The following is a 24,070-nucleotide window of genomic DNA, read 5'->3' on the forward strand; positions in this document are numbered from 1 at the left end:
GTGTCCTCACATGGTCTTCCATCTGTGCGTGTCTGTGTCCTAATCTCCTCTTCTTATAAGGACACCAGTCACATTGGATCAGGACTCACCCTAATGACCTCATTTTAACTTAATTTTTTAAAGGCCCGTCTCCAAAGACAGTCACATTCTGAGGTGCTGGGGGTTAGGACTCCAATACATGAATTTTGCGGGGACATAATGCAGCCTATCACACACAGGTCCCTAGGACACCAGTGCCCGTGCCCTTAGCCATCACACACGCATTCTCAAAGTGTGTTCTGTGGACCATCAGAATCAGAATCACGGGGAGGGAGGCTAGCTTTAGACCAAATGAATCAATATCTCTGGGATCCAGACCCAAGAATCTGCATTTTAAACCAAGTCCCCAAGGATGTGGAGGGGACTCGAGTAGGACAGACATACCATCTACCCAACCCAGCCCACCTCTCCCGCAGGACCCCTGCCAGCCCCCAGGCTTCAGCCCCACCCATTCCACTAAGCACTTTGCCCCAGGATCAACACCATCAGATGCCTTCTTCGGGGCTGTGGATTGTCCCTAGAAGGAACCCCATAAGCATGGTGGACTGGCCCCCGGGAATTTCAAAGAAAGCTGGACCCACATCTGTTTTATCTGCCAGGGTCCCTAGCTGCTGTGTTTCAAAGCCAATTCTGATCTCAGTTCTTGTCTTAATCAGCTCAGGCGGCCACAACAAAATATCATAGACTGGGTGGTAAACAACGGACATCTATTTCTCACAGTTCTGGAGGCTAGAAGTCCAAGATCAAGGTGCCACATGGTCGGTTTCTCATGAGGGCTCTCTTCCTGGCTTGCAGACGGCTGCCTTCTCCCTGTGCCCTCACATACTATTTCCTTGGTGCATGCACGGAGAAAGATCTCTCTCTCTTCTTACAAGGCCACCAATCCTGTTGGATTAGGCCCCTACTCTGATGACCTCATTTAACCTTAATTATCTCCTAAAAGCTCCATCTCCAAATACAGTCACCTTGGGGGCTAGCGTTTCAACATATGAATTGGGGGGGCCGCAATTCCGTCCACAGCAGTTCTTTTCCAGCCAAACTTTCTGCTCCTAACTTCAAGCCATCCCATCCCCTCTAGGACCTGCCCACTCTGGGTGAGACTTCGCTTCCTGCTTTCACAAATATGCCATCAAACACGCCTTCCCCGACCCACACTTGGAGTGTGATTTCATTTATCCATGTAGCCAACGATCCACTAGAACACATCTCCAATGGATACAGACACAGGGGACCCAGAAGGATACAGCCAGTCTGTATTGAAAGAGGAGAAGGCACGGATGATGAAGCCAGAGAGGGAAGGAAGGAAGCCTCTGACCTCGTTCCGTGAGGAAAAAGCAGGCATCCATGGGCAAAAGGGGGGAAAAAGTGTGCTTGGGGCACAGGAAGCACATGCAAAAATGCAGAGGCATGAAGAAGAGGGAACCCTAAGGAATTGCAGCCATGAGCTTGGAGAAGTGCGACTGCACATAGCTGCGGCCAGGCTCAGATGCCAGGGGAAGGGAGTTAGCTGGCATCTGCAGAAGGACCAAAGCAGGAAGTAGAAAAACCCATTGGGCAGCAGAGTGGAGACGATACTGAATGGGGCATGCTGGAACCATCCCTATATATGGCATGGCCTGGAAGCTGATTGAGGAGATGGGTACAAGAAAAGGACCAAGGCCGTCGGGACAGTAGGGAATTAGCATTATCGGGACTTGGTCCCCAGGAAGGTGGAGGAGAGGAGGGAGCAGTGAGGGGCAGTTGTTAGCGAAAGTGGAGAGACTGAGATAGGACCAGTTTGGGGTGGCACAGAGAACTGGCTCAGTTTGGGGCATGTTGAGTCTGTGAGGACTTTGAGATTCTCCCGGATGTGGGTCCAGTGGGCTTTGGGAAGATGTGGGTCTGGAGCTTGGGAAGAGGGGTGGATGCTGGTGGAAGTGTGACAACAGGTGATACAGCTGGAGAAGTCAGGGCAACAGAGAGGAGAAATGGATGGAAAGGGGGAGGTTCTGGTGAACCCAACATTTAAGGATGGGGAACTAGAGAGAGGACCAAAAACCCACAGCCACCCTGACACCCACACCTTCTATAAGCCTGTCTGAAAGCTCTGGAACCTCTAGGTTAATTTCTCCAGTTGAGTCCATAGTTTTGTAATCCTCAGGACATTGCACATCAAATCACAGGATCATAAGGGGCTTCCGTGCCATCTATGGAGTCCCACCTCCTCATGTACACACACAGAGACGCAGAGTGCCACAGAAGACACAGTAACAACAAAAACCAAGAGGACACTTGCAAGACGGAAAGACACTTTGTAAAAAGAAAAAAGTAGCATGTGACTTTGATACAATGCAACTGGATGTAATCGGGGAAGGAACATCTCAGAGCTCATCCCTTTTCTGATCTTCTGCAGGGAAACAGGATACATCTTTGAAAACAGACTGGCGACAAGAAATCATAGAAAAGCTGTCACAAAACAACTGTAGCCCTACTCTCTTTATCCTTTTGGGTACAACCATTGTTTCTGCACTGTTGACAAATGCAGTTTTTGGAAAGTACCTGTGTTTTCCACCTTTCCACAAAGGCACAGGAGAGAAGCAAGAGTCTCCTGGTAGCAGGCTGCTATTCCTGAACACACAGCAGAGGCTTCTACGTAAACCGTGATGTGACACCATCACCTTGATGGATTGGAAGAAAACCCCAGATTGGAAATCAAATTTTAATCCCCCCAAGTCTGCCTTGACCTCCAACAGGAACTCATATCCAGTCTGCACTGGGCAGACTGGATACAGAACAGCAAATCTTGCTCTGCTGGGAGCAAAATACGCTTCTAAAGTCCCGAAGGCCAGAGGGCAAACCCTGGCCCCTAGGGTCAGCAAAACACGAGAGACCCCTCCTTGAAACACGAGCCAGGGGTTTGGTGCCATCTCATGAACTTTCCAAGAGGTATCCAAGGACTTGAGCACAGATGAAAATAGGACAAACAGGGCGAATGCACTCCAAAGGATTCTACGCGGGCACTGACAAACCCAAATTCACAACTTTTAAACCACAGTGATAGGAAACTACGGGCAGCTGATTCTCATTGTTTGCAGCAGTTATGTTCTATAAAGTCTCCTCAAACACTGAATTAGCAAATACTGCACCACTGTCCCCAGCGGGAATACAGGGTTAGGTTCCTGCAACGCTCTGGCCACAATACTTTCATCACTTGATCAATACATAAGCCTGTCTTATGTGTGTTTCTGTTTTAGGATACCTTACGTCACACATTGTTGATTCATTAACTTGGAGGTCACGATCAGCAGCACTAAGCACTAGCTCGTGGCTGAGCGAAGCTTATCTAACACACTTATTTTCTCCATAAGGCACCTACCTTACAGTCTTCTTGGCATTATTCTTGTACTAACACCAGATGGGCACTTCAGCAATGGGCAGAGGCCATTTTAAACAGCAGAAAACATGGCACTCAATATATCGCGAAAAAGGACACTTGTTTTCATCCTTGAGGATTGTGGAATTCACAAGACACGAGCCTTCACAAGACGGCAAAGCACGGCTGTGTCTGACCTCAGCTGGGAACGTGCTGGTGGGCGATTCGAGTTCTTTGCTGCTCTGCGCATGTCCAGGAAAGACCACAAAAGTGCTTGGAGTGTTGATTTTGGAGTCACAAATAAATTTTAGCGACTAGGCGAGTTCGCAAATATGGAATCCGTGAATAATGAGGATCGTATGAGTGCTTAAATTAAACACTTCAATTTTAAGAATATTAATCCAATTATAAGATATTTTTTAAAGTCTAGAGGGAAAACTAGGAATGGAGAACAGATCGGTGTTGCCAGGGATTAGGGGTGGGGATGGTCTAATAATTAAGGGGCGTCCAGAGAGAGCTTGGGCAGTGATGGGACTGTTCTGTGTTCTAATTGTGGGGATGGCCACACGACTCTATGCATGGGTTAAAATACATAAAACTGTGCACCAAAAAATTCAATTTCACTGTATGGTTTAAAAAATAAATTTTTTTTTAAAAGACAAACTGATAGCACAGTCACCTCGCAGGATAGAAATGAAATGGTTTTAGGGATAAATTGTTGCAGGAGAACTTTTGTTTTTCCCTCTCTATATTTTTGTAAATTTTTTTTGCAATGAAAATGCATTACTCGTTATTTTAACTTAACAAAACATAAAGACCGATCACAAAACATAAACCGAGCCATCTCTGACGTATTCTTAATAGCAATTAACACAAGGGGATCTTGAGAGAAAATTTCCTAGCAGACACCACTTTCTTTTGGGTTCTAGACAGGACCAACGGCAAGGAATCCTCATTCAACGTCAAGATGTCAATTTAAATAACTAAATCCTAAGATCACACACACAGTTTATGAGGGAACATCACTGTTATTTTCTCACCATCGGAACCCATATATTCAGCACAGCAAATAGTAGAAATTTCTTTAATACGGCTTTCTCTCCAAAGGGGAAAACGCAACATCCCTGGGCATTTCATTTAACTTGATTCATGCATGTTGTACCAGGGACCACGCAAGCTATCAGGCATGTCATCATGATCCTCAAGGAGTTTGCTCTCAATCAGGAGTGGGCCAACTTTCTCTGGAAAGGGCCAAAGTATAAATATTTGGGGGCCGAGCGATCGCAACTATTTAACTCCAATGTTAGAGCAGAAAAGCAGCCACGAATGATGCATGAAGGAAAGAGTGTGGCTGCGTGCCAATATAACTTTATTTACAAAAATAGGCATGGGTGGGCAGGGTTTGGCCCGCTGGCTGTGGTTTGCTGGCCCCTGTTCTAGATGAAGGCGGTTGACTATGTGTAAATAAAAAAGTGGGCTGAGAGAGGGTCAGAGTAGGGATTGGTCCTCTAGGAAAGACAGAGCTAACATCTTAGCCCAGGAAGGGAACAGAGGAAGGGAAGAGAGAGGACCAGGAGGAAGCCAGGCATGGTGAAAAATTGCCAGGAGACTGCGCCTTCCAGTGGGAGGAAGTGGGCAGTGGCAAACTCAAAGAGGTCAACTAGGGTGAGGCTGCAGAGACGCAGCTGGGAGGTGAGGGATTACCTTCATTAGAGCCATTGGTGAAGTGATGGAGACACAAGCCAGTTGCCATGGGCAGAGCAGTGAGTGAAAGGTGAGAGATCGAGGGTGGTGAGGACCTGCCAGGGGGAGGCTTGGCAGGAGAAGGCTGGAGGGGAGTGGTGGGTAATGGGGTTTGGGAGAGTACTGAGTGTTTATAGGCTGAAAAGAGAAAGGCTTCTGGGTGCAGGGACATCCCCGAACAGAGAGGAGGGAGCAGAGACCCAGCTGGGCAGGAGTTCTAGACAGGGAAAAATTTATCTCCCCGAATGCAGTGGTTCTCAACTGGGGACCGCTAGCAATGTCTGGAGACACTGTTGGTTGTCATGACTTGGAGAGGGGAGGGGCCACTGGCATCTTAGTGGGTAGAGACCAGGGATGCTACTCAACATCCTCCAATGCACAGGATAGCCCCCCACAACCAAGAAGTATCCAACCCCAAATGCCAGGAGCACCGAGCCTGAGAGGTTCTGCTCTAAACCAAATTAAGAATGGAAGTCAACAGCAACTAGAAGGATGTGCAACTATGACATACAACTATCTACTGGGGCTTTGGGGGGAAAAAAAAGGAGGAGGACTGGCAATAGATGTTAGCTCAGAGCCAGTCTTCCTCAGCAAAAAGAGGAGGATTAGCATGGATGTTAGCTCAGGGCTGATCTTCCTCACCAAAAAATAAATAAATAAATAAAACTGTTAAAAAAAAAAAAAAAGAATGGAAGTCAACGATGGAGTTGGGTGAGGTGGAGACCCCAGGGGGCTCAACCCCATGACCTCCATAAGTCAGTGGGGCAGGGATGAACGGCAAGTCTCCAGGAGAGAAGCAGAGGTTAGGAGTAACCCCAGGGAGGTGACTGAACAGGCAGAAGTTCTGCTCCAAGGGTCCCAGGACACACAAGAGAACACACAAGAGAAACATCTCATGCCATCCTCCAGAAATGAGGGGGATCTGAGAAGCGGGGGGGCTCTGGAAGCGAGCATCTCATACCTCAATTATTCAACTCACTGGACCCCCCTAAAACTCTGTGGGTTTTCATTTTAATGAATCCCACACTGCCTTCACTCTCTGGCTTTGCAATCCCCCCACCCCACGCCCAAGTAATCTCAGGCCAGAGCCAGCCAATCCAAGGAGAAATGGCGGGGAAAGCCATTGCCCTCTTCAGCAAAGCAACAGAGACGCCACAGGAGAATGAACCAGGGTGGAACATCCCATACAACATCTCCAAGAAAGAGTCCTTCATTCCTGAAAAATCACATTGATCTCCCTCCACCGCCCAGCCCTGCCAAAATGTCGTGTCAGTTGATGTAAGAGATTAATGATCTGTAAACTTTCTCGCCCCTCTCCAAATCTCTGAGGGGTCTCACATCTCATGTATTTGATAGGATTTTGTTAACCATTACCGCAGGGTAGGGATGGGGAGGCTGGGACCCCAATGAACAACCTTTTATTGAGAAGCCAGTGCTCTGCAGCCAGACAAGCTGGGGCTCTAATTCCAGCTCTGTAACCAGGTCAAGTTGCTCGCCTACAAAAAGGGAGGGCAGACTCTACCTCATAGGATCATGGTGAGAATTAACTGAGATTATATATGCAAAGCATATGGCACAGCTCCCACTGAGTGTTTCCTTTTATTCTTGTTAGTTAGGTATTATCTGGAGAATAAAGGAGCAGTGGCTTGGAGGACTGGTGAGGACATGAAGGAAAAGAGTTGAATCAAGAAGAAATATTTACCAGATGCCTACTGTGTGCCAGGCACCGTTCTAGGCTCTAGAAATGTCGCAGTGAATGAAATACACATAAGCCTCTGCCCTTGTGGGAACTGTAAATGTGTAACCAAGTGGTAAATCCATCTGTTCACTCCTGGAAGCCCAGGCGTAAATCCACAATTAATTACCAAAGCCACAAGGAAAAGAGGAACAGGGAACCGCACGTACACAAATGCATACACACAAACAACCACAAAGCCTGGCGTAGGTCTGACAACTTGTCTTGGATTTTCTTAACAAGAACCTAAACCAATTGCCATCCTTCCTTCATTGAGCGCTCACTGTACACCAGGCATACGGGGGCATCAAGACATTGCATAATTGGCAGAGGCGCTCAGCAAACCTGGTTTTCAACTCCTGAGCCTGTGTATGCTTTCTCCCACACCTCACTCACCATCAGGGAACTCAAGGAGTCTCTTCCTTTCCTCCCCAACCCCTTCCTCATCATGACTGATTTCCTTTTATGCAGAAATCTGAAGTAACCCAACAGATATTTTTAAAGCACAGCCTCAGACACCACGGTGGGAATCTCCAGCCGTCTTCTCTTAAACGATTCTTCAGTCCTTGTCCCACAACCAGAAAGGCCTGCTGTCAAGCCGCAGAAGCATGCTGGGGTTGGGGTTGGCCTCTGTCTGCTGCCACACAGGGACACGCAGGAGGGAGGCCCTCGGGGTTAGGGCGCATGAGAGGCTCATCCAAGGTTAGAGACCTCCCAAGTCTGACGGCAAAAGACCGCTTCATGACGGGCGGAGCTGGCAAGGGGAGGTTAGCAGGGAGCCCCGGCAGCAGTCCAGAGCCTTGGGTGGGCACCACACGGAGAGGTTCCAGTCCTCCCTCTGGCACTGACTTGGGGCAGTAAGTTATGCGTCCTCTCTGAGCCTCAGTTTACTCCTTTATGAAATGGGCGAACAACAGCGTCAGCCTTTAGGGGCCACTCTGAGGGTCCAGAGAGATAGGATGGCGCAGCCCGTGGCATTCGGTGACACCCACTATAATAATCATGATAAAAACGTCCACTCCTTCTGCTACTATAACTGTGCTGTTCCCAAGGCGCCGGAGTTTGCCTCCGGACATCTGGAAACAGAATCCCAAAGTGTAAACATGCACCTGAAGTCCAGGGTAGCCACGGGCCTCGATCCCAGGAAGGGGATGGAGGGATTCTACAGTTCCCCGCCCCGGGCAGCGTCACCTAGCAGCAGCGACCCCAAGGGACCCCCCGGTCTGTCACCCTCGACTCCGGCTCCTTACCGTGTGCGCCCCGCGCATTTGGCTGTCCGTGGCCGCCCGGACCCAGGGACCCCACTTCTCGGAGGCGACCCAGAGAGGACGTGTGTCCCCTCTCCGGAGCGACCTGGGGTCGGAGAGAGCCAGGCACGGGTCCGAGGCGCGCTCCGGAGAGGCGCCCGCGGCAGAGCAGGCACTGGCGCAAGGTTGCTCCAGCCCGGGGCCGGCACGCGGGGCGCGGAGCCGTGAGCCCAGGCGGGCAAAGACCAAGGTCAGCGGCTTCCCGCCCCCAGCGGGACCTGAGTGACCGCCCCGGCCACCCGCCTCCCCACCCGGGAGGGCTCTTGGTCCACAGCTGGGGCTCCATTTTGGCGAGGGATCGCCTCCCCACCGCGCGACTCCCCGCCCACTCCCGGACCCCAGACTCACCCTCTCCGGGGTACAGGTGGCCCGCGGCGCCCAACAGCAGCGCGGCCACGGCCACCAGCAGCGGCGCGGCGCCGCCCCCCGCCGGCCCCCGGCGCCCATGGCTGGGGTCCCGACGGATCAGAGCGCGCGGCGCCGGCCCGCGAGGGTCGTGCTCCGAGGTGGCCGCCCGAGGGGCGCTGGGGGCGCGTCCTTTTCTTCCACGCCCGCGGCCCTCGGGTCGCAGCCCCCGCCCGGGAGGCTCCTTGAATCAGCCGCCGGAGGGGCGCGCGGCCTCGGCCGCTACAAATCCGGCGGCGCGGCTCGGCGGAGGCGGCCCTGACCCCGGGCTACTGATGCCGTAGAACCACCTGCTTCCTGCTGCCTGGAAGTGGGTTTTAGTGAGGCTGGCTGTGCGGTTCACCCTAATGAAGAACTTTCTAACAGTGAGATCCAAACAAAAACGGAATGGGCTGCCTTATTGGCAGCATTTTCCAAAGTCAGTCCATGATGTAAGGAAGTAAGATAAGTTAGTTCTGTGATTATAGAATTCAGAGTTCGAGAGGGAAAACAAGCATTGTTCACATAGTTTCAGAATAGTCTAATCAGAAATGTAATAGAGACACATGCATGATGCTTTGGGTACCCAGAGAATCAAACTCTGCCTGGGGTGGGGACAGGGAAGCCTTCATAGAGGAGGAGGCACTGGAACTGAGTTTTGAAGATCAAGTAGGAATTTTCCAGGCAGCTAGGGGAGGGAAAGTTGTTCCAAGCAGAAGAAATAGATCACATGAGCTGTATGGATTGGTGGTTAGGAGAGTGTACCCAGGAGCTTGGATCCCAGCTCAAATACTTTGTAGCAACATGACCTTGAGCAGCTACTCAACCTCAGTTTTTTCATCCATAAAATGGATGGTGATAATTTGGGTCACAGGCATTGTTGTAAAGATTATATCAAAGCATGAATGTTAAGAGCTTAGTACCTGCCACACAGCAAGTGCTCAATAAATTGTAAATACTACTAATTCTCTGGAAGGGGAAAGCATTAAAGAGTTCTGGCTGGATGATCTGCACTTAGCACAGTGCCAGGCACATAGGACATTCTTGTCAATGTCGACTCCTGTTATTATTATTCAACATCATGACCCCTTCCATGGTCAAGCCTGACCTTGTCCAGTTCATCCTCATGAGTGCTGCTCTGTGATGCCCTTGTCCTTACTGGGTAGAAACCCACCTGCTCCTTCTCTGGCTTCTGAGATCCCTTAGCAGAGTCTTTAAAAATCCACTCATTCCCAACCCCACTGGCTTACAACAGGGTTTTTCCACCTTGGCATTATTTGTGGACAGATAACTCTCTGTTGTGGGGAGCTGTCCTGTGCACTGTATGAAGTTTAGCAGCACCCCTGGCCTCAACCTACTTGATGCCAGCAGCACTTCCCTCCCACCATCTAGTCAGGAAAACCAAAAATGGCTCCACACATGGCCAAATGTCCCCAGGAAGTAGAATGAGCCTGCTCACACCTTTCAGTCAACTTACAGCCAATCAATCCCCCCAGTCGCCAGTACCCCAGCTGGTAAAGAGCTTCTACTGCAGACTCCTGTCCAGGGCTATTTAAGTGTCCAAATGAACCTGGTCTTGCTCTGTGCACTCACACGTCCTCACCCTGAAAGGAGCTGACACCGACTGAGTGCTGACTGTGTAGCAGTCATCTGGCTGTTTTATGTGCTTAATGCTTTAATCCTCCAGTCCTGGAGATGGATGGTGGAGATGGTTGCACAACAATGCGAATACACTTAATGCCATGGACAGTGCACTCAGAAGTGGTTAAAATGGTAAATTGTGTTATGTATGTTTTATCACAATAAAAGAAAACAGTGCCTGTATGCATTGTTATTTATATGTGGTGTTTTTTTTTTTTTTTTGGATAAGATAGAGGTTGAGAGAAGCATAGAGACTTATCCAGTATCACCCAGCAAGGAAGTAATAGAGCCAAGATTTGAACAAATAGGGATTTGATTTCAAAGTCCCTATTTTTATCTTGGCATTCTACACCCCGCCTCCAAAAAAAAAAAAAAACACTGTAATATATATTTCAGGAGTTTTTACACACTCACACGCACACACTCTGTCCTGTGAGTCCTCAAATTCACCTTTCCTTCCAAGGTGCCCAGAGGGTCCCACTGTTCTTGATGCATCTTTTAAAAAATGCAAAGCCCTGGATATTTGGAATCTCTAACCAGCAGTTCCTCAGAGGCTAGCAATTCTGGTTGTGGTCCCCTAGTGTCATGAGCTTTTGTCAAACTCTTTCCCCCCCAAGACCTCTTTTGGAAAATATGTTTCCACCCACCCAACCTCCCCAACCCCTGCCCTGCCAGTCACACAGCCAGAGCTGGCAGAGTTAGCCATGACTCACTTGAATCCGGGCTGGCTTATCACACTGTGACTCCTAAATCAATACTTCTCATTTGGGTTGAAGAGAAGCCCCTTCAGCAACTTTCCAAGTGTGGTTTTACCTCTTTCTTTCCCCATTTTCATTAAGGATGCCAAAATTTGGGTCTGAGGACCCCTTTGTTGACACTGAGTGACCAGGGTGAAGACACCAGCATTATTTCCCTTCTTGTTGCCAGTAAAACTCTCACATCTCTCCAGGATGGCCAGGCATGAAATGGACCCTTGATCATCTTAATAATCAAATGACATTTTGCAGGACACTGTCATTTATATTATTTATTTAAGCCTCACAATCCATTAGCACAGCTTAAGAATCCACAGCAGAGCTCACTCAATAAACAGTTGTTGAATGAAGATATTCTGCAAGGGAAACACTATTTTGGTTGGAACTAATTTTAATGACAAATTGGCTGAGAGAGTAGATGTGACTTACCTAAAGTCACACAGCTACTAAGAGGGCAGACTAGGATTTGAATTCCTATTTGTCTGATTCCAAATCATAAGTTCTCTCAACACGGGATGTTGCTTCTTTCCTGGAGTTAATGCTCAGCTCTTCTGCCCAGGAGGCCAGAACTGAGAACTCCCCTAGGGGATCACAGTTGTGGATGGCCAGTCCTCAGAAGGTGAGCTGAAGGTGCCCCCAACCCATGATATAAAGTTTGTTCTGGTACCAGCCTCATGACCAAGGTCACGTGCCCATGCCTGGCTGCTTCCAACAGCTTTTATGAAAGGTCAGCATGGGTTGACCTTCAAGATGGATTGAACATCAACATAGATGACTTCCTGCTGTCTAGAGGCCTGGCCTTCTTGGGTTCACAGCGATGAAGACAGACAGGGAAAGAACAAGCACAACTCAGACTCAACTCAGCACGTTTGTGGGAAACAACATGAGCAGTTCTTTGGATTCATCCTGCCATGAATGTCTAGTCTCTCAATCATGCCTAGACGCCCAAGATCTCCGCAAGGCTGGGTTCCAAGGTGTTTCCCCCACTTACCATGGTCTGTGTGTGGAGTGAGGGACCTTTCTCAACACCCCATGAGCATGTCAACCCCCTCATTCCAAGACAGTCTCAGATAAAACCTCCCTGGATTCCAGCATCCTGGGCTTAACCAGTGCTGCCTCTGTCTGTGCAGAGATAGTTGTCATCGCCTGGGTATGGAAGCTCCAGGGAGAGCTGTTGCATCAGAAACCCCTCTGGGTCTACCTTTCTGCTGGAGAGAAAATTGGTTGCAATGGGAGCCTAGAGCCCTTTATGTTTGGATTGTCGCTGGAGGATCACGGAATAACATTTACTCATCTCACAACCACAGAAGGATGAGCAGCACTGATGTGGATAATTGAATGCGACAAACATCCAAGTCTTTTCGTTTAGATCCAATTAGGAAGAGGAGATGAGGGAATCCATTATTGCAAATGGACCCATGCTCAAAAACAAAACCAATTCTGATGTCCAGGAGACCTCTTCTGAGTTAAATAATGAGACAGTGATGGTGGTGGAACAGCTAGGAGGCAGCTTCACTGGCTTGAGACATTTCCTCCTCTTCCATTCTTGAGGAGCCTGCAAGTCTCAGGAGATGCAATGGTCAAGAGATAGATGACTCTAGTGCCCATGAACTTATTATGTGTCTACAACCAGAGCCAAAGGAAAGGGCAGAGACCAGAGAGCCAGGCTATCCTCAACAAAGTTGCCCTCTGCAGAAAGTCACAGGCAAGGCCAAAGCAGAGTGATTTACCCAGAGCTCTGCTCAAACCAAAGCTGAGTCAGACAGGTGGCAACAAGGTGTAACCAAGACAGAAGCAGGAACAAGTGACATATGCTAAGGACTTTATTTATAGTAGTAACTATTAGCAAATTCCTTGTACCATGCCACCACTCTCTACTCCCAAGTGCATGGCAGATGTTAGTCATTGATCTCATTGTTTTCTACCTCTGACCTTAGATGGAGCTTCCCAACCTAGCACACCATACAGCCAGAGCTTACAAATTGGATTTGACATTCATAATGAAATCTTCTTTCCAAGCAGATTCTAGACCAGGACTCAAAGCAGTTGAGATAGTCTGCATGGAGATAAAGAGCTTGTACCAGAAAGTTATTCCACACACTGCTTCCTTTGTTGAGAAAGTCTTGTTCTGGAAGAAATGTCAGTTGAACTAAAGGTTAGTGATGCTGTTGATTGACAGTCCATCCCAAAGTCATTTCCCCCTCAAGGGCCAATAAGAGCTCATGGACCACACTTTGCATAGCACTGCCATAGACCATGAGATCCTGGACAGGAAGTATCCTGCTATTATTCATTTCTGTGTAACTGCTACCCAAGGTACATGGACACTTCAATGTTTGTTGAACAGACAGGGATGGAACAGACAGGAGTTTGGAAAGAGAAATCAGGATATGGAGAATTGGGCAGGGGATCTTGGATCCTCAACACCTAGCATGCTGACTTGCATCAAAGATGGATGGATGGGTGGATGGGCAGGTGGGTGGATGGAAGGGTGTAGGAATGGAAAGAACAAGCCATGATTCAAGTTATTTGTGGCTGAGTCATGTTGTTCTAAGGAACAGATGAAGAAAAATAAAGATGAAAAAGAAATTGTTAGTAGTCTTGGTGTGTGCCTCAAATATTTGTCCTTGCATACCATCTTCATAATTTTGCCATTTCCATGTTCCATCCACACTAACGTTTTCTCAATACAGGTATCTCCTGCTTAATGTCAGTTGTCCACTCCTGAAAAGCAGATGCACACAAAACTGTCTATTGGAACCCTATATTCCATTATTTAAATGGGAAAAGTTGTATTTTACATCAACCCCAAACTCTCAACCAATCTCCTGAAATATAGCTAAAACCAGTGAAACGCTTACGTATCAGTAACAAGCTATCATGCTGGGATATGACATACTTAAAACATTGCTTCCTGTTGACTGAGAAATGAACAGAGCTATTAACAGTGTGAAGTCATATTTCTTTTCCATTGCTTCCTTTTCCAAGATTTTCTTCACTTCTCAACTTTTGGGGGAATCATTGTACAACACTAACCTTTGCTTTTGTCAAAATGTAGACGGTCCTTGAGGGAACAAGTTCATGACAAGCACATAACAGCAGAGAATGACTCACATTGAGTGTGATGTTGTCATAACCTCTCGGCACCAGTAATACCTGAGACGCACACTCTCCTTTGTTACCACTTGGGACACTTTTTCTATACACTGTTTTGTTTAAAGTCTTGTACTTAGCTTGGTGTCAATGTCAACTTTTCCTCTGTAACTATGGGCCAGAAAACATTATATTGAGAGACAGACACATTTTATGAAGTTTGGGCATTAACAAGACATTTTTGCATTCTACTAGGAAAAGTTTAAACAGGGAGATAGTCTGTGGAATATACCTGTGTTTTTCTTTAATCACTCACTTTTAGTTGTTTTTTTAGAATTTACTTAATTTCCTCTTTTATGCTGACAAGTCATCACCATTAGCCTTTGGAAAAGATAAGCGTAAAATGATGGAAATGGCTGAAAAAAAATAACACCAAGTCTTTTCTCAGGGTTTCTAACTTTTTACATGAAAATTTTTAAACCTACAGAAAAGTGGAAGAAACAACCATGTACCCTTAACTAATTGTTACTCTTTTGCCACATGGCTTTCTCGCTTTACATACATATAAACACACAACCACACTCACTTTCACATAACATCAAATTCACAAATTCATGTGACGCGAAATACACCTAACATAAAATTAACCATTTTAAAGTGTATAATTCCATGGTATTTAGTATATTCACAAGGTTGTGCAATCATAACCTTTATCTAGTTCCCAAGATTTTCCATCACCCCAAAGAAGACTCTATATTTATTAAGTAGCTAACTCCCATTATCAATCCCCCGGCATCTGGCAGCCACCTATCTGCCGTCTGTACCCACAGATTTACCTATGGTGGATATTTCATATAAATAGAATCATACAGTATGTGACCTCTTTTGTCTGAATTCTTTTACTTATTATAATGTTTTAGAGGTTCATCCATGTTGTAGCATTGTTGTAGGCTGAGTTATATCTCTTCAAAATTCATATGTTGAAATTTTAACCCCACAGGAGCAGAGAACCCAGCTGTATTTACAGATAGAGTCATTAAAGAGGTAATTATGTGAAAATGAGGTCATTTGGATGGGATCTAATCCAATATGACTCATGACCTTATATGAAGAGAGCAGGGATAATGTAAGCAAAATGGTGGAATGGGAAGCCCCAGACTTCTTTCCCCAACATGGACATACTGATTTAACAATATATAGATTATTTCCCTTTGTGAAATCCAGAGACCAGTTGAACGGCTCCTGCACCTCAACTGAGCATGAGATCAGCTGCATTGAAGCCAGTAGGAAAATACACGACACCATCTCACCATAATTCCTCCCCCATCATAGCACCACACAATCCAGGAGGAAACCCCCAGCTCCCAGATTCTCCCTGAGAAAGGAAGGAAAGCGCTGTACCACACATCCCATATTCTAGCATTTTGAGGGGCTGCCTGAAGGACTGGTTTCTGTCTTGCCTGAGTCTGAGCACTGATGGGAAAGTGGCCCAGGTTGGGAGCCACTGAGAACAAAGGTGATGGTTTAGACTAGTGTGCACTCCCTGGCCATAGACCTTTCCCCATGTCAGCACAAGGCAAGTGAGCTAAAAACCCCCAGTCCTGGCTTCTCCTTGAGGAGGGAAAGAATTGGAGAATTTGTCCAACATTCCAGCCTTTCAGGGGGTTACCCAATGAACTGACATCTATATAAGAGATTCTTCTCTGAGAATCAACCAGTCCCAAAAAGAAAGAAAAAGCTACCACTACGGAATCCCCAAGGAAACAGCCCAGCAAGGTCACCCTAAATAGAAAACCAAGTAAACAGGCTAACACACGTGCATAGAGCTTCTCATCAACTCTTTTACCCAATTAACCAAAAACATGTCATACAAGGGACAGAGACCGAAACAGTAGTTCTGAAAATAAAGGCACTTTGGAGGAAACAGACTTTGAGGGAAGAAGAAATTAAAAAGAAATTCTTAGTAATATTAGAAATATAACTGAATAGAACTCAGAGACATAACTACAAAGATAATAACCATGAAACAAAGGATTTTATCTTTACTTTAAATAACAAAAATTCTTTTAGAATGTTTTTAATGATAGGAGACATGAAAAACTCAATAAAAGTGTTGAAATATAAAATTTAGGAAGATATAACAAAAGAACAAAGAGAAAAATAGTAGAAAAATGATGAATAAGTCAAAGAATCATCACAGATGGCCCAACAAAGAAACAATAGGCATTTCAGATGTATGGAAATATGAGAAGAAAAAAACAGAAAAATTCAAAGAAATAATGCAAGAAAATTTTCCAGAATGGAAGTTGTGAATTTCAAGATTGAAAATTGCTCAGCAGAGTAGACAAAAATAATATATCCTATAAGCTTCCAGAGAGATAAAACACCTTTCCTACAAAACTCAAAAATAAGAATACCCTGGAACTTTTCAACAGGAACAAAAAATACTAGAAGGCAATGGAGTGATCTCTTCAAAATGCTCAAGGAAAATTAATTCCAACCCAGGATTCTATAGCTGGTCAAATAACCATTTAAGTGTGAGAATAGAATAAAGACATCTTTTGGGCCGGCCCCATGGCTTAGTGGTTAAGTGCATGTGCTCTGCTACTGGTGGCCCAGGTTCGGATCCTGGACGTGCACCAACGCACTGCTTCTCCGGCCATGCTGAGGCCACGTCCCACATACAGCAACTAGAAGGATGTGCAACTATGACGTACAACTATCTTCTGGGGCTTTGGGGAAAAAAAAAAGGGAGGAGGATTGACAACAGATGTTAGCTCAGCGCCAGTCTTCCTCAGCAAAAAGAGGAGGATTAGCATGGATGTTAGCTCAAGGCTGATCTTCCTCACACACACACAAAAAAGAAAAAAGACATCTTTAGACCTGATGGTATTTTCAAAAAGTGTGTCTCCATTGACTCTTCCTCAGGGAGCACGTGTGCCACCTCAATGGGGCATAAACCTAAAGAGAAAATACAGACTACAGGAAACAGAGGATTCAGCCCGAATGGCATCTCTAGGGTAATGGTGAAGGGGGGTCCTAGGATGGCAGCTGTCAGCTCGTTCAGCCTGAAGCAGTTCAGGAGGCTCCAGCAGAGGTTTCCTCAAGAAAACTAAACTGATAGAAAACTTCGTGTGTTTGAAAGTTTCGAGAGGAGATTTACATAAATGCAGAGAGTTTTGGGTTCCAAAACAAAAAGAAAAGAAGACGACTCAGTCTCTCACCACCACTCCTGCCCGAAACTCACCTGCGGATACCAGCAGCACCTGCAGACACATTTGTGCGAGGACACTCACGGGGGTGGCACTGCTTCCATCATATCTGGAGAGCCCGCCTCACCAAACACACACACTGCCGTGGACTTAAAGTAGAAAGATGATGTCAAATATCCACATACTTGGTCTACAGGCTGGAAAAACAGACCCTAGAGTTGCACAGTGCTATGCATCCTGTTTGCACAAGACAAAGGCGAGAGACACATATCTTCTGTAGGTCCTTTCCCTACCTTGCTCTTAAGTCTGTGGATCCAGGGCCATGAGCAGACCCAGTGAGGGATGCCCATCAGCTCTCCCCATCTCACAATGACGCCTGAGGACACCTCCCTGGGATGTGTCACGCCCTGGTTAGCCCACCAGCACCTTCACTTGAGCAGTGATGAGCTAATTGTCAAGGGATGGAGGTCCCAGGGGACGCCTCTTCTGGCTTCCTCTTTCAACTGCAGAGAATATTAACAGCAGTGGGAATCAGGTGCCCTACATCTAATGTTTGCCCCAGCAGAGCATGAGAAAACAATTATGTTCAGCTCTTAACTGACCACAGGAATGGAGGAGGGAGTATTTGCATGGATGACTGAAAAGTGCCAGACCATCGAATACCCTGGAGAGTTCTGAGTGAGAAGAATGGGAGAAGGAGTCTGTTTTATTTTATTTATTTTTAAGTGGTTATTTATTTTATTTTATATTATTTTATTTTATGTTTTTGTTGAGGAAGATTCACCTTTAGCTAACAACTGTGCCAGTTTTCCTCTATTTTGTATGTGCGTCGCTGCCACAGCATGGCTGATGAGTGGTGTAGCTCCACACCCTGCAACTGAGACTCAACTGCTGAAGCAGAGCATGCTGAACTTAACCAGTAGGCTACAGGGCCAGCTCCCAAGGCATCTGTTTTAAAATGTAGGTTTATTATTATTCAGGTATGGTGAGGCCAACAGGTCAGAAGATGATTGCCATTGAAAAGACACCCTGTTTCTTACGGTTCCCAAGAGGAGGTGGCACACCATGCCATGGGGGTCACATGGGGAGGCACCAGGGTCAGTCAGGAGGCAGAGGGAGAGAGGGGAAAACGTGGGCAACAGCCTTTATTCTGGTTTCCATGGAAAAAATGGGTGAGGCAGGGTTAGCCGGCTTAGGATTGTCTAGTCTGAATAATTTTGGTGGGCTCTGGGGCACACGGATGTCCCTAGTTGTCTGGCCCCTGGTCCCGGAGTGATCTAGTAAGTGGACAGTGGCCCTGAGTATAAGAGCTCCATGAAGGAGAGGGTTGGGGTGTGGGCTCTGCATTGGTTGGTTTGCACATGACAGGTGCACTCACAGGTGGTTGTTTGCTGTCTCTAGGAATTAGCTAGTCCTGGGAGGAGCAGTCTCTCCCCAAGCAAGTCCCCAAGATGTCAAAGCATCAAAAATACAGAATAAAAAGACACGATTAATGCAACATTCCTGTGTGTTCTCCAGGGTTTGTGGCAAGACTGCTCGAGTAATCAGTGGTTCTCAGCACGGAATACACAGTAGAGTGAGCTGGAAGTTTTTAAAAATGTGATGCTCAGGCCACACCCCAGGTCAAGTGAATCAGCATCGTTGGGGAATGGGGACCTCCACACTAAAGAATGGATGGAGCTGCTCATTTCAGCAGAGCCAGAAGGAGGTGCAGTGTCCTGGAAAAACTGTGATTTCCCCATGTAAAAACACCCCAGATTCAGCAGCACGATCCTCTCAGGGGAGGATCCACAGAGGGCTTCCCATGTGTCCATCGTGTTATTGTTGCTTGTGTTGGGTGGTGGATACACACAGGCACTTGAGATTCTGTGTGTGTGTGTGTGTGTGTGTGTGTGTGTGTACAGTTGATCGTCATTACTAACAAAGACTATATCTGAGAATTCACCTACTTGCTAAAATTTATTTGCAATCCCCAAATCAATACTGGTGGGATGTCCTAGGCCATTCGCAGACATGCACAGAGCAGTGAAAAATTTGAGTCATCTGCACGCTCCTTCCCAGCTGATGTCAAACAAGGCAAGGCTCTCCCTTCTAGTTTCAGCTCTCAGACCACAAACATGTCATCGTCGTGGTCTATCTAGTGCCATGTGTGTCACGTTTTTGTGCTTTTGTGCCTTCACTGTTTACATTGGCCCCCAGGCATAGTGCTGAGGTGCTGCTGTCTAGTGTTCTTAAGTGCAAGGGGGCTGTGACGTGACTTACAGAGAAAATGCGTGTGTTAGATAAGTTTCGTTCAGGTATGAGTTGTAGCACTGTTGGCCGTGGGTTCAATGTTAATGGATCATTAATACATATTAAATGGGGTGTTTTTAAACAGAAACACACACAACACAAAGCTATGTATGGATTAGTTGATCAAAATGCTGTAACTAGAGACTTGCAGGATCCTAATCCAGTAATTCCCAGTTTGGCCACATGCCCAGTTGGGTGAGCAGTGTGGGATAGGTTGCACAGAGACTGAAGAAAAGACCCAAAGATGGTGAGTGAGACACATGGGTTTATTGGGAATTACTTACAGGGAATGTCCAGCAGTGGCCGGCTGGACGGAAGTGTGCACCTGCCCCTGCCCCCGAGAGAAGCTTGCTTAAGCAGGCAGAGGAACAAAGGCTGCGTGCTTGCCGAGGAGGACTGTCCATGTATGACCTGCATTCCAAGGACGAGAGCTCCCCCCAGAGGGCCTCCATGTTCCCTCAGACCATGACGGCCTTTGAGCTAACTGTCCCATGAGAAACAGCTGGGTCGGCCAAGCCCAAGATTGTGATCATCATGAGTGCTGGCATGTAGCCCAGACAAGGGGCCCCAAGGACGCATGGCTCATAAAGGGCACAATAGTTCCCCTACATTCCCCTAGAAGCAATAGTTCAGCGTTCATCGTGACTTTATAGAACACAACTACTGCAATAAATTAAGAGAATCAGCCATTGATCACTTAAGCATTCTTGCCTTAACCCCTGGAGAACAAACAGGGATGCTGTATTAATCTTGGCTTTTTAGTCTGCATTTTTTCCAGCTTTACTGAGATATAATTGACATAATATATGTGTAAGGTTAAGGTGTACAATGAGTTGATTTGATACACTTATATATGGCAAAGTGATTACCACCATCATGCAGCTAACAGCTCCTTCACATCACACATTTCTTTTTTGTGATGAGAATATTGAAGATCTACTCTCTTAGCAACTTCCAAATACACAATACAGTATTGACTATAATCAGGATGCTGTGCTGAGATCCCCAGAACTCATTCATCTTCTAACTGGAAGTTTGTACCCCTTGACCAACATCTCCCCATTTCCCCCACCCCCCCAGCCCCTGGTAACCACCATTCTACTCTCTGTTTCTGAGTTCAGCTATTTTAGATTCCACGTGTAAGTGAGGTCACACATGATTTGTCTTTGTCTGACTTATTTCATTAGTATAATGCCCTCAATGTTCATCCATGTTGTTGCAAATGGCAAGAGTTTCTTCCTTTTCATAGTACAGTAATATTCCATTGCATATATATATATATCACATCATCTTTACCCATTCATCCATTGACGGACACTTGGGTTGTTTCTGCACCTTGGCTATCCTGATTTATTCTGTATTTTTGATGCTTTGACTGTGTGTATGTGTGTAAGTTTTGTAAGCCTGAAATATTTTGTAATTTCAAATTTTGAAATTAAAAATGTATTTAGAAATAAAATAATGAAACCTTGTAGTTCCAGCTTTATTGTGAGTTTTCCTTTCATCTCTCAGATGAAACAAAACTACAAGGCTACAAATTTTTCAAAGTGGAGCAACAACAGCATCAACCTCACCTGGAAGCTTGTTAGAAATGCAGATTCTCAGGCCCCACCCTGGACCTGCTGAATCAGAATCTTTGGGCAGGACCAGAACTCTGTGTTTTAACAAGCCCTCCTGCAGATTCTCATACACCTTTAAGCAAGAGGACCCGCTGGTCTGAGAGAACTGCCTCACAAGCCAGACTCACTGTCCACGTTTCAGATGATCAGGGGGAATGAAGAATTTAAGAATTTTGAAGACCCAGATCTGTAGATCTCCAATTGCCGCACATTAAGTTCTTCTGGGAGCTTTTAAAAATCACTGATGCTTGCTCTCCATCTGCAGAGATTCCGATTCAATCGGTCTGGGGTGCAGCCAGGATCTGGGGATTTGTTTAAGTTCCCCTGGTGATTCTAATTTGCAACCAAGGTTGAGAACTCCTGACCAAGAGAACAAAGTGGCAGCAGGGGAAAGGAAGAGAAGCTGGTGGTCTTGGGCGCCCCCTGCCGGCGGGAAGCTGTACATGTCGGCTCCCAGCACCCTCAGGCAGGCGGATAGAAATGCCGGCCCACGTGGGCTTTGTAGGAGTTCGCTGCAGGTATCTGAAGTCTGGTTGATATGTGTCCACGAAATGCCCTTTCAATGGAAATGCCTATTTAAATCCATTTAATCCTATATAATTCCATTTCAAAGCTGTTGTTTGAATGTTTCCAGTTGTCATTTGCTCACACACACCCACATACAGAATACATTACCTGTAATTTACGTAACAAACCCTCATATAGCACTTACTATGTGCCATTCACGGACCTTAACCCTGCACAAATAACTCGTCCCTCCCCATACCCGCCCTTTGACGTCAGTACTATTATTACGCACAATTTGCTAATGGGGAAGATGAGGCACAGAGAGAATAGTAGTTTGTCTCAGCCATGAAGTGGAGGGGCTGGGGTTTAAACCCAGCAGCTGGCTCCAGATTTGTGGTCTTAACAACATCACGGCATTGTTGCCTCTAATCATGACGGTCTCTGCCCTGTTTGCTGTGGTATCCCAGGATTTAGCATCTGTTATGTGCCAGACACAATATCCCCTCAGCGAGTCCCAACCTCCACTTCCACTGTTTGGGATGGATCTGAGACCTCACAGTTTCCTGGACCCAGTCACTGCAGTATCTCAGAGATCTGGGTTCAAACCCTGCTCCTGCACTGTTCCAGCTGTGTGACTTTGGGCAAGTCACTTCACCTCTCTGAGCCTCTATTTCCCCATTAGAAAAAGTGGCCATAGTACCCATTTTTAAGTCATCACAATGCCCCATTCCAAGCTGTCATCTAACACCCCTTTCACTTGCCATGAGGATTCTTTAAAGGGAAAAAAATGTTTATTATTGTCTTAAGTGGCTGTAATGTAAATTCACCACAATACTCTTTCATAGGGTCAAGGGTCCATCCTGCAGATGTGCTGAACAAGGTGGAGAAATGGGAGACACCTCCCCGTCCACACACAGCTGTATCACTATCGGCACTAAAGGCTGGGCCCTCAACAGAGTCTGTTCAATTCTTAATGGAATAATCCATCTGAACTAAATGTGTCCTTTTAATGTGCTGATGCTCAAAGCTCTATTATAACCCCACACTCATTAGGATAGCTGTAACTTTTTTAAAAACCAGAAAATAACAAGTGTTGACAAGGATGTGGAGTCAGTGAAATCCTCTACAGGGCTAGTGGGAATGTAAAATGGTGTTGCAGCTATGAAAATAGTATGATGGTCCCCCCAAAATTAGAAACAGAACTACTATATGATCCAGCATTCCCACTTCTGTGTGTATACCCAAGAGAACTGAAAGCAAGGTCCCAAAGAGATATCTGTACACCCATGATCACAGCAGCATCACTCACAATAGCCCAGAGGTGGAGGCAACTCTAGTTTCCAGTGATGGAAGGACGGAGCAACACAATGTGGTATATACTTATAATGGAATAGTAATCAGCCTTAAAAAGGAAGGACATTCTGACACACGCTGGAACATGGATCAACCTTGAGGACATTATGCTCAGTGAAATAAGCCAGTCACAAAAAGACAAGTAAAGTGTGACTCACTTATAGGAGGTCCCTAGAGGAGTCAGACTCACAGAGACAGAAAGTAGGATGGTGGGGGCCAGGGGCTGAAGGAGCTGTTCTTTAATAGGTTTAGAGTTTCAGTTTTGTGAGATGAAAAGTTTTGGAGATTGGATGCACAACAATGTGAATGTACTTAACACCACTGGACTGTACACTTAAAATGGGTAAGATGGTAAATTTTGTTATGTTTATTTTACCACAACTAGACTTTTCTTTAAAATTTTGTTAAAAGTTGTGATTTCAATAAACCCTCCAAAGGATAAAGAAAAAAAATCTGATTACATCATCACTATGGCTCTTTTTAAAAACATGAGGGGGAAATCCTTCCAGCCAAAATGCTTATTCTTATTCTTTAACCAAAAACATTTGAAAACAGAACGGCTGCGCACCAAAGCGTTAATCAGGTCAGCTCTGAGCAGGGGCATCGGAAGGTCAGAGGCAGAATCCTACTTTTTTTTTTTTTTGAGAGGAAGATTAGCCATGAGCTAACATCCAATGCCACTCTTCCTCTTTCTGCTGAGGAAGATTGGCCCTGGGCTAACATCCGTGCCCAGCTTTCTCTATTTTATATGGGACGCGGCCACACCATGTCTTGACAAGTGGTGCATCAGTGCACACCTAGGATTGGCACCTGTGAACCCTGGGACCCCAAAACAGAGAGCCTGCACTTAACCACTACACCTCTGGGCCAGCCCCTATTTTTTTTCCCTTACATAAGTTTTAAGTGGTGAGATTATGGGTGACTTCATTTTCTCATGCTGTGTTTTTCAGCCTGTTTTGAATTAAAAAGTAAAAATGACAACCAAGTTTGAATGTGATGGATAAGGCGCTGTTATTTAGTATATTTCTAAAGCCACAC

Source organism: Diceros bicornis, chromosome 31 (assembly GCF_020826845.1).
Source record: "Diceros bicornis minor isolate mBicDic1 chromosome 31, mDicBic1.mat.cur, whole genome shotgun sequence".
Classification (NCBI taxonomy): Eukaryota; Metazoa; Chordata; class Mammalia; order Perissodactyla; family Rhinocerotidae; genus Diceros; species Diceros bicornis.